The sequence below is a fragment of the Canis lupus genome, chromosome 12 (genome assembly GCF_048164855.1).
Source record: "Canis lupus baileyi chromosome 12, mCanLup2.hap1, whole genome shotgun sequence".
Classification (NCBI taxonomy): Eukaryota; Metazoa; Chordata; class Mammalia; order Carnivora; family Canidae; genus Canis; species Canis lupus.
Window position 1 is genome coordinate 57,825,685 of NC_132849.1, and position 11,482 is coordinate 57,837,166.

Below are 11,482 nucleotides of genomic sequence, written 5' to 3' on the forward strand. Positions count from 1 at the left end.
CCTTCGGCTCAGGGTGTGATCCTGGGGTCCTGGGATCCAGTCCTGCATGGGACTCCCTGCAGGGAGCCTGCTTCTTCCTCTGTCTGTGTCTCTGCCTCTCTGTGTGTGCCTCTCATGAATAAATTTTTAAAAAAATTAATCTTAAAGGAAAAAATCCTGGAAAAATGTGGGAACAAAATGAATACAAATCTGTCAATAAGAGAGGTTGAATAAAGCAGAGTATTTCTCACCTTAGAATATAATATAACCATTAATAGGGATCAATTAGGGCTATAACTGTTGACATCTTTGAGAAAACTAAGGAGGTGCTAAAATCTGTATAAAGTAGGACCTTGTTTTTGTAAACAGTATGATTAAAATCTTGTATGTGCTTTTACATTACTATATGAGCAAGGAGAATATGTATTTAGGTTGTTAGCATAGACATTCTGGAAAGTTGCTATGGGTAGAGTTAGAAGGGGCATGGAGGGCTGGCAGAAAAAAAAGGAAAGGAAAAAAATTAGCACCCCAAAAGAAAAATAAACCAAAGGGTGGGGATGGTATGTTCTGGGCCTTTGCCCTTGGCCTGGGCCCAGGGGAAGTCCAGTGAGATTTGCCATATCTCACAATAAAGACCCAGCATGGAGGCTTTTCCTCTCAGATTTAGCAAGTGGAAACTGGGAGACATAAGCTTATCGGCTTATGCTAGTATGACTCAGACTGGTCAGTACATTCCCACTGTAGCTACCTTAGCAGTAGACAGGTAATGGAAAATCTCACCTTGTCCCTCCCTCCTAAGAATGAGCGACACCGTGAATCCTTTCTTGGATAACCTCGTTCTCCACAATGCCTGCTGCCCACAAGGACCACCTGACTTGGGTAGCTTATCCACTGGCAGCTGAGCCAGGCCAACTGGAATCAGGGCGAGGGTGGAAACTGAGGAGACACTAGGACCAGGCATTTGGTGTTTGCAAGCTTTAGCACTGAGAGGTCATGTTGAGCTGGGGTTAGAGGGACCATATGGCTGAGGAGGCAGGATTGCCAAGAGCGATGGCACCTGACTCCAGCCTCCCATGGGTTCTGGAAGAGCAAGGGCCATGTGCCTCTGATGTCTCCTTCCTCGAAGAATATTGGTACAGAACAGACTCCTGCTGGTGCTGGATACGGCAACAGCCTGTGTCCCGGGCACTGCTGTCACCCTTTCCCTGGAATGTGACATTCATGGATACGGGCCGCGAGGCTCCCATCTAGCCTTGTGCTTACGAGCTCTGTACCCCAGGTGGTGCTTCATTTGACTTTCTCATCTGTTAGGTGGTGATCATGACCCCCCCCCCTCCACTCCATGGGCTCTGCTGAGGGGACATGTCTCGGGTACTTAGCACACGGTCTGTGAGTAGCAAGCACTTAGCAAGTGCTCTGTGAACGTTCTGGTTATCGGAAGTCAAGTCAGTGCTTGTTTGTTGACCAAACGAAGTGATGAATTGGTTTCCACGACACTGCACATTTGTGTTTATCTGTCTTTCTCCGCTCACCAATAACCTTCACAGGAACTAATAGACTTTAGATCACGTTATGCTACTAAAGGGTATCATGATTTGCTACAGGCAGACTTGTGGGTCAGTCAGCAATTGCACTGCTAGGTATTTACCCCAAAGATACAAATGTAGTGATCCCAAGGGGCTCCTGCACCCGGGGTTCCATAGCAGCCATGTCCACAATAGCCAAACTATGGAAAGAGCCCAGATGTTCATCGATAAAGAAGAGGTGGTGTATATACACAACGGAGTATTACTCAGTCATCAAAAAAATGAAATCTTGCCATTTGCAACAACGTGGATGGAACTAAAGGATATTAAGCTAAATGAAATGTCAGAAAAAGACAATTATCATATGATCTCACTCATGTGGAATTTAAGAAACAAAACAGATGAACATAGGGGAAGAGAGGGAAAAATAGAACAAGACGAAATCAGAGAGGGAGGCAAACCATAAGAGGTGCTTAATCATAGGAAGCAAACTGAGGGTCACTGGAGGGAATGGGGTAGGGGAGGAAGTGGGTGATGGACATTAAGGAGGGCATGTTATGGGATGAGCACTGAGTGTTATAAGCAACTGATGAATCACTGACCTCTACCTCTGAACCTAATAATACACTACATGTTAATTAATTAAATTTAAATAAAATAAAATTTTTAAAAATTTGTAGGTCATTTCACCATCTTGAAAATGCTGATAAATGCTTTCAAGTGAGTATAACTGATGCCAAATTGAGTGGAGTTACAGGCCCCAAAACTACTTAATATTGGTTGTTCTTCTTCAAAAAATCAAATATTGGGACATGTGGGTGGCTCAGTGGTTGAGCATCTGCCTTTGGCTCAGGTTGTGGTCCTGGGGTCCTGGGATCAAGTCCCCCATTGGGGTCTCCCACAGGGGAGCCTGCTTCTCCCTCTGCCTATGTCCCTGCCTCTCTGTGTGTGTGTCTTTCATGAATAAATAAAAATAAAATCTTTAAAAACGAAATAAAATAAAACAATTCAAATATCACCTTTAATCAAGAGGAGGCTTAACCTCTGTATGAAGGAATTCATGTGACCATCACTGTTAGCTCTAAATCCAACTCGCATGTAACCAGAGAAATTTATTTCTACTATCTTGAAGAGAATCTCCATTTTTCTGTTCACAAAAAAAAATTAGTGATTTTTTTTAATGGAAACTTCCAGGAGAACATTCCACAGGCACAAAGTTTATGACCTTCACACAGTGGCAACATTTCCCTTTCATCTCTCGTCTCTGATTTCCCACCTCTTCTTCATTTTCCCGCCATTACAGAGTGGCAAGGTCAGGCCAGGGTCAACAGCCATCATGAGAAAGGTAAGCAGAACCCTCCTCATCTCTTGCTAACAGGAAGACACAGGCAAACACATTATGGTTTCTGGTGGGGTTGATGTGTGGGGCACACACCCACACACTGCTGTGTGGACTTGTTCCCACGAAATGAGTCTTTCATGGTGGGAAGGGAATATTAATTTATTTGATTGGATGCCTGTCAGCATTGTTCTAGACAGAAAATGCCAGAACTGCACCAGCAAACAAAGTCATGACAAAGCATCAGCTGAACAGCTTCCCTTTATTTACCTTAGCGTTTCTTCACCATTACTTCTTATTACCCTGCATACCCCAACTGGATTCACTCGCTCATTCATTCCATACGTACCCAATATCTTCCACGCATTGAGGATACACAACGAACCTAGGGCCCCACCTTGAGGAGCTCGCACTGGGGGGAAACAAAGGACCAGTGCCCGGTGTCTTGGAAGAGAGGAGCTCAGGGAGCCTGGCCAGTTTGATGGACAGGTAGGCCACTGACTCAACTTGGGACAGAAGGAGGCTTCCTCAGGTGAGTTGACACTGCCATTGGGTCTGGAAGGATGGGTAGACCTCATCAGGAGAAGAACCAGCAGGTACAGATGTTGAGAAGAGGGGGAAGGCAGTGGGCTCAGACTCCTCCAGCAGTGGGGTGGGCCAGCAGCACATAGACACACAGAAGAACCCTCGTTGTTTGTTAGGCTATGTGTCTTGCCCACTGGACTGCGAACTTTAGCGCACAGATGGCCACTTCCTTCCTCTGTGGCAGCTCCAGGTCCCCACGATGGCTTGATACAGGCAGGGCCACTCAGTGAATAGAGAGTGATTCAAACAAAGACCTTCATCCAGCTGGTCCTGCCTGGATCCATTTTGTCCTGGCCCAGAAGGGACTTAGCATCCCTTCTGCTTTGGCAGAGCCTGAGACTTGGCATTCAGATCTGAGAGCTTCATGGGTCCCTCAAAACTCCACGATTCTTCCTCTCTCTGTACCCATTGATAGAAACAACAGTACAAAACAACAAAAAATATTACAGCATTTTTAAACCTGACTCCGAATGCTAATGCCATCTCTAAAACTGGGATTTTTTTTTCTTCCTCCTTTTTGGTCTATCAATTAATGTCAAAGAAAGACATATGGGTAGAAGATCATACCCTTTGAAAAAAATTAATTCCTTGATCAAAGAAGAATGTTTGGTAAACTTGCCCAGAGTTAAACTAATTGGTTTGGAAGCTGATAGAATCTTCCTGAGGTGCTCTGCTGCTAAATTAGTATTGGTCAAGATGTTTGAAGTTCAGAGGAGAGCGGATTCTCAGAGGAGAAGCCCATTTGAATAATTGGCATCACGTGGTGCTCACAAACACAGTCTTCCAGCATCCAACCCTCCTGGAGAGATGAAAGAGGCACTTCCCCTATACCTGACCTGGCTCCGATGCCAATGGAGATGCTCTGGAAAACTTTGAAGAGCAAGTGGCTTACCTGCCCTTGAAAACGAAGTGTTCTGGAACACTAACAAGCAAAAAGAGAAACAGAGGGAGGGCCTCCTGTAGCGTCTGGACCGCAGTGGGTTTCTCACTGAACTGTAGCGGTGCTGTGGACGTCAAGGCCCAGTCATTCTTCATTGTGAGGGCTGCTCTGTGCTTTGTGACACATGTGACAGCATCCCTGGCCTCTCCCCAGGGAGACGGCAGGGGCACACCCTACCCCCCTGTTGTGACAACCAAGTGTCACCAGACACTGCTGAATGTCCCCTGGGAGGCCAAAATCACCCTCAGTGGAGAATTCTGGGCTAGACCTGTAGTCTATTCTTTGGCTCTAAACAAAGTTTGGTACCTGTAGCCTCAACTCTGGAGACTTCCTTGGTCAGAGAGTGATCCCTCCTCTAGCTAGTTGCTGGCCTCCTCCTAGCCTGTAGTGGGAAGACAGAGATTGAAATTACAAGGCTGCCTGGGTGGTTCAGTTGGTTAAACTTCTGCCTTCAGTTCAGGTCATGATCTCCGCGTCCTGGGATCAAGCCCCATATGGGGCTCCCTGCTCAGAGGGGGGTCTGCTTCTTCCTCTCCCCCTGCTTTGACCATGCTCGATCTCATTCTCTCTCTCTCTCTCTCTCTCGAATAAATAAAATATTTAAAAAGAAAAAGAGAGATTGAAATTCTAAGTCTCTGTGGCTCAATTGCAATGTTGTGCCTAATTTGCAGTTATGTCTCCTCATCCTGGGACCTTAGGCAAACTGCTTCGTCTCTCAGAGCCTTGGTTTTACCATCTGTGTACAGAGAATGCCTATCCCATGTGTATGGTGGAGATTCAGTGAGCTAACATAGGTGGCGTCCAGCACAGAGCAGAGCTTAATAAATCGTAGCTTATCTCGCCGTGTCTACCCTTCCCTCTTCAGCCGAGGGAGGATGGGGCCAATCCCAGGACAAGAGAATCCAACGTGCTACGAAGTCCTCTTGACATTGGATTAACTAGTTCACAGCCTGTCTTACACGTTTAGAAGGAGCCAGGAGGCTATGCCCTCTGTGACAGGGACTAAGGGCTCAGGGGAGGAGCATGGGCCTTGGGGTCAGTCAGGCCAAGCTCCGTCTCTGGCCGCATCATTGCCCAGCTGGGGCCAGGGCTGGGTCATTTAGCCTTCTCACACTCCCCCACCTCCCCTGAGAAAACAGAGCCCATAATCTCTACTTTACAAGGTCTTGAGGAGGAGGGAGTGGGGAGACAGAACCAGGAGACGTCGGCATAGGGTTCCAGACTATGGCTCTTCTTTAAGAAAACATTCTTCCAAACTAAGCCATTAGCTCCCCTGAGACTATAAAACCAGCAAAGGCAGTGCTGACAGCTAGAGGCAGGCGGATGGCAGGGTTTGGTCAAAACCTCTAGAGTCTCCCCAGGGAACCGTCAGGTTCGGAGACACACAGGTCTAGAAGCACTTACTTCACGGTTTTGGATTTGGCCTGCAATTTGCTTCCCTTTTTTTCTGACGCTGAGAACCTTGGTTCTCAACAGCATCAACATGGATCCTACCCCATGTGTTCATGTATACAGTCATTCTGGAATAACAGAGTCCACCTTAGCACCTCGAGGATGGCCACTGGATGCAGTCTGGACCCCTTGGGGCGCCCTTGGTGTGATTGTTAACACCAGCATAGCAGTGTCAATGGAAACCATTCTTCTCTGGGAGTTTGTGCGACCAAGTTCATATGCAAACATTTATTTAATTAGTGTTTTATTTTTTATGGATTGCTTTGTGGTTCTTTTTTGCTTACCTTTGTTTTTTTTTTTCTTCTTAATATCGTAAGTTTGTGCAGTTTCCAAAATTAATACAGAAAAGCAAGGCACATCTGGAGAGGTCTGGCTGCCATGCCCGTGCCCCCTCTACACCCCCCTCTGTCTCCCTCCGCTGACAGGCCACCCTTTAAAATGAGTGTTTGGTTCACTCTTGTATCAATTCTTTGTGAAACATGAGCAAATGTATCTCTTGAGTCTATATATTGAATGTGCATCTATATCATACTATGTATATATACATATTATATCATACCTATACATCTTTTGTTTTTTTATATTTATAATTGTTAAATTAGCATGGTACATATGCACCATACCTCTCTTTCTTGGAACATCTTAAAAATCTCTTCCTTAGCAGAATATGAAAGGGTTTTTTTCAGTCCTACAACCAGCACCTACAACGCTTCTGTTCTGACAGGTAAGGATGCTGAGGCCAGAGATTCCTGCCTGTCCACTGAGCCCAGTATGTGGGGGCCGGAGAGACCACAGGTCCAGCCCAGGACTTTTTCCATTATTCACAGATGGATGGAGTTTGCAGAGTCCACTGAGGTGAACACAGGTCTTCCCAAGGCTACAGGCTGGGGCATATGGGTGCCACCCTCTGCCTTAGGACAGGAGGAGGGCCAGAGCCCCCTGGGGACCTCATCCAGGCCTCATCGTCCAGACCACAGGCCCCAGAATGGTGGCTAGAAAAGGCTTAGGGTACCCTCAGCCCCCTGCACAGACAAGCAGCCTGAGGCTGGGAGGGGTAAGTGTCCGGTTGTGGCCCATCATCCTGGCCCCCCACAGACAGGGATGGACTATCGGGCTCTGCCTTCAGGGGGCAGGGGGCAGGGGCAGTGGGGACCTGGCTGAGGTCATGGCTCTGCCATCCCAAGCTGTGTGCCTCAGGTGACTCACCTGACAGCGCTGAGCTTCAGTGCCCTCCCTCACTGTCAAGTGGGAATCCCCCTGCACGTTCCCCTGCAGGATGGGGCAAGGTTGCTGAGAATCGAGGCGAGTATTTCCTGCACACGATGGGCGGGCCCGCCTCGAGCAGCAGCACTACGTCTATCAACGTGGCCTTTTGGGTGCAGCCACCCAAAGGTGGAACGCCAGCCGATGGAAAGTGGGTGCGAGGGGTAGGGGGAGTGGATGCAGGCCAGGGAGCGGGGTGATGGCCCCGACCTGCTTCCTCATCAGGAACAGGACTGCGTCGGCTCAGGGCCAGGTGCTGGGAATGAACAGAGAGCCATCAGCAGAGGAGGCGAGAGAAGGTGACAAAGTCCTGACGAGGTCCCAGCAGCCCCTCAGTGGCCATTTCTCCAGGAGCAGGCCCAGGAGTACCAGAGCCCCCTCTCCGTCATAGATGATCCCCGCGGCCCTTGCAGCCCCCAGGTGGCCTCTCCACCACCCTGTGGGGCAGGCAGGGGAGCTGTCGTTACCCCAACTTTGCAGATGGGGAAACCAGGGCCTGAGAGGTCCCCCAAATTATAGAGTCTGTGGGAAATGCAACCAGGGCACCCTGACCTTCCCTGTCCAGGAAGGGCACGTCCCCTACTTTGGTACCTTAGGAAAGTCCCCCGGCCTCTCTGAGGCCCAGCTTCCTTAACTGTAAATTAGACTCTCTTGAAAGTCCCTCGATGCTTAGTTAACTCCTCAAATTCCAAGAATTGGGGAAAAAAGGATTTCCTCCTTCTGGCTTATCTGTGCCAACCCCGCCTTGGGGGTCTGAGCCGCGTCTGGGTGCCCATATATGGTGGGATCGCAGCCCCATTGGCCTGGTCTCCAGGTGCTCTCGCTCCCTGGCTCTTAGTCACCTGCCCGGGAATGCCGGCACTTGTGGGAGATGACAGGGCGTCTCTGCGCCTCTGCCTGCCAGGTGCTCTCCAAACGCAAGCTTCCTGCCCACGTCCTGGCCAGGAGGCTGCTGCGTGCGCTCTGGACATCAGACAGGGATTCACGCCTGTCCCGGGACGTCTCAGCTTTATCTTGCTCTCTTTCTTTACGAAGAAGGAGATTATTTCTTGAAGGTAAAATTAAGGGGCTAACACTTGACCTCATCATAGATTCCTTGAAGGGAACCGATGAAGTAAGGTTTGTACAAGCACATCTGGCCAGGGGCTGGCCCGGACCAGGGCGCGGCGGGTCCTTGCGGGGCGGGCACCTGTACGTGGGCACGTCCCCAAGCGCTGACCCTTGGAGCCGTCGCAGCGCTATGGGGTGGGCGGTGCGGGGTGTCCCCATTCTCCAGAGAAGGAAACACCCAGAGAAATTAAAATACTCCTGAAATCACAGAGAATGGGTGGTAAAGCTGACGTTTGAAAAAAGGGATGAGGAACGACTGGCCCTTCATCGCTTGTTGCCCAGAGCAAGCAGCGTGGGTGGCCGTGACCCGGCTGCCGGCCTCAGAGGTCTGCCCTCCCAGGACCCCGCTGTCAGGTTTGCCTCTACGTGCCCCCCACCTTGTCCTTTCTCAGCTTCCCCCTGCCCTGCAGAGACCTCTCCCCAGACATACAGGGTCCTGGAATGAGCGAAGCGTCTACACTCTTTTCTGTTCTGTGGATTCTCATTCATTTTACAATTTTCAAGTCTCTGTGTTTCTTTTTTTTTTAATTTGCCAGAGAAGCTGTGAAATCGTATGACTACTCTGCTTACCTTGATTCTCCCATTTCTCTGTGTATCTAATACACAAAAGAATAGGGCACCTGGGTGGCTCAGTGGTTGAGCATCTGCCTTTGGCCAGGGTATGATCCGGGGGTCCTGGGATCGAGTCCTGCAACGGGCAGGGAGCCTGCTTCTCCCTCTGCCTATGTCTCTGCCTCTCTCTCTGTGTGTCTCTTATGAATAAATAAATAAAATCTTTAAAAAATGTTTTTAAATATACAAAAGAATAATACTTTCTTTTTCAAGATCAGGTGCTTTACAAGCACTGACTATTAGAACCAGGGGCTTAGCCTTCACCCTCAAATCTCACAGCCGATGGGGGCAGTGCTGGAATCTATCTAGGTGTCCTCAGACCCCCAAGCCTGAGGCTACCCCACTCTGCCTCCGCTTCCCCCAAGAGAGAACCAGCCCAAGGGCCTGGATTTGCCTGCCCACCTGCTCCGGGGCTCCCCAGCCTGGGGCTTAATTGCACACATGCAAAGTCTTCAAGTGGAGATGAAAGAACCAACAATATAGAACTTTCCACACACAGGCCTCTCATTTGAAAACCCTATCTATCTATTTATCGTCTATTAATGTTTTTAAAAGAAGGTAATTGACTCTCCCAACACAGCTGAGAGGCAAGAGGAGACGGTATTTCCTTTTTTTGCTCATGAAGCAAGTAGCCTAGAGGTGCGGGCTGGGCAGCTTTCTCCCAGGAGGGGCGTTTGAACATGAGCTGGGAAGCAGAGTGGCAACAGCTCTGTGTTCCTGGCAGGAACCTGACCCCCGCCTGTCTCTGTTTCTCTTTGTGGCGGTATCTCAGATCTGCTTAAAGACCACCTGCCAAGGGGAATCAGAATGTCACCAAGGCCTCCTCCCAGCTCGAGCAGCAAGAGCAGTGGCCCAGGCCAGGAGAGGATTCTAGAGTTTGTCCTGGAGTCCTCTCCCGGGACGATGATACTCCCCTCGTGGGATTTCCAGAGATGACTCGGAGAGAATCCCTCACCCAAGGCCCGGCACACATAGTAGAGACACTTACTGTTACGATGTGCTGGCCTCGGACTGTAATCTATAATTATCATGCTGCATTGATTATTGGCAGGGAGCAAACATGGTATAATTTTTAAAAATTATATAAATTATCTTCTAGGCTTTTTTTTTTTAACTTTCTATGACTATATCTGCCTTTGTTTCTGCTTGTATGGAAATTAAAATTTTGCCTTTTCCTGCAAAATTATCTTTTATAGCCTACTAGATTATGATAATAATACTTTGTACTTTTGTAGGGCCTTTTATCCGGGAATCTCAAAGCACTTCATAAACTTTAATTAATTCTTGCAGCAAGCCCCGTGAGGTAGGTAAGCATTATTAACCCCATTTTACAGATAAGGAGAGCGAGACATTGAGAAGTTAAGTAATTTGCCGAAGGCCCCAAAGCATTTAGTAGCTAAGTCTGAACAAGACCGCAAAACGCCTGTCTCAGGCCTTCCTTGGCCGGCTGGGGCTACCCCGCCGGTCTCCCCAGAGGCCCCCGGGCGTGATTGATGAGGAGGCCTCAATTGATTGCAGGGCCCATGTTAAATACATGTTGCTGGGCTTACAGGCGTTATGGGGAATTAATGGAGCTGACTCATGTTTCGCCCCTGGGTCCTGGCCTATCTTCAGGTGAGCTGGGCAAAGCCTGCAAACCCACTTCTCAGATCAGAATGCTCCTCTGCTACCAAACCGTCTCAGCCAGTAGACTCCCCATGTCCCCCCTATTTGGACTCATCTAAGCATCTGCTGTGTGCCCGGCGCTGGGATGGAGGCTACTTGACCTGTGGCATGTCCTCTAAATGAATTCTTATGGCCATCCTATGATGATGTTGTGATCCCCACCCCCTTTTACAGATGAGGACACCAGAGGCTCAGAAGGTGGAGGGGTATATCCAAGATCACACAGAAGGACCAGAGCCCCAACCGGGTTCTGGCTCAAAGATGAGTGATCTTGTTGCTCAAGCAGCTGACAACTGGCATCCAGCTGTGTCACAGAGGAAAGGCTGTGGCTTTTCCAAGGGGCATCAGTGGGTGAGTAAAGAGCTTCTCTTTTTTTTAAAAAATTTTTCATTTTATTTATTTTTTTTAAATAAATTTATTTTTTATTGGTGTTCAATTTGCCAAAATACAGAATAACACCCAGTGCTCATCCTGTCAAGTGCCCACCTCAGTGCCCACCACCCAGTCACCCCCACCCCCCGCCCACCTCCCCTTCCACCACCCCTAGTTCCTTTCCCAGAGTTAGGAGGCTTTCATGTTCTGTCTCCCTTTCTGAGTGGGTGAGTAAAGAGTTTCTATTGTTATTGTAAGCCTGGTCAAGCTAATAGCTTCTCTTCTTGGATGCGTGAATTATCAGGGAACTCTCTTAGGGAGGTCTCACTACATGCAAGATTTCAGGAAGGGGGGCACCTGGGTGGGCGGGCTCAGTGGTTGAGCGGTGCCTTCAGCTCAGGGCATGATCCCAGGGTCCTGGGATTAAGTTCCTCATCAGGGTCCCCATGGGGAGCCTGCTTCTCCCTCTGCCTGTGTCTCTGCCTCTCTCTCTCTCTGTCTCTCATGAATAAATAAATAAAATCTTTAAAACAAAAAACAAAACAAAACAAGATTTCAGGAAGGGACATGGTTCCTCCAGAGGCCCTTCCCAGAGGATGCCAGCACAAGGCTTTTATTGCCTGCCCCCACCACCCCCTC

The 11,482-nt window shown here is 48.8% G+C and overlaps 1 long non-coding RNA gene across 1 annotated transcript; it reads right to left on the reverse strand.

Moving 5' to 3' along the window:
* Positions 1-3,241: 3,241 nt before the first annotated feature.
* On the reverse strand, positions 3,242-4,417 carry LOC140601755 (uncharacterized). The gene is made up of 2 exons (XR_012004822.1): positions 4,322-4,417; positions 3,242-3,828 (listed from the first exon to the last, which is right to left on the reverse strand). It is a non-coding gene; the product is annotated as an uncharacterized lncRNA (long non-coding RNA).
* Between the last annotated feature and the right edge of the window lie 7,065 nt (positions 4,418-11,482).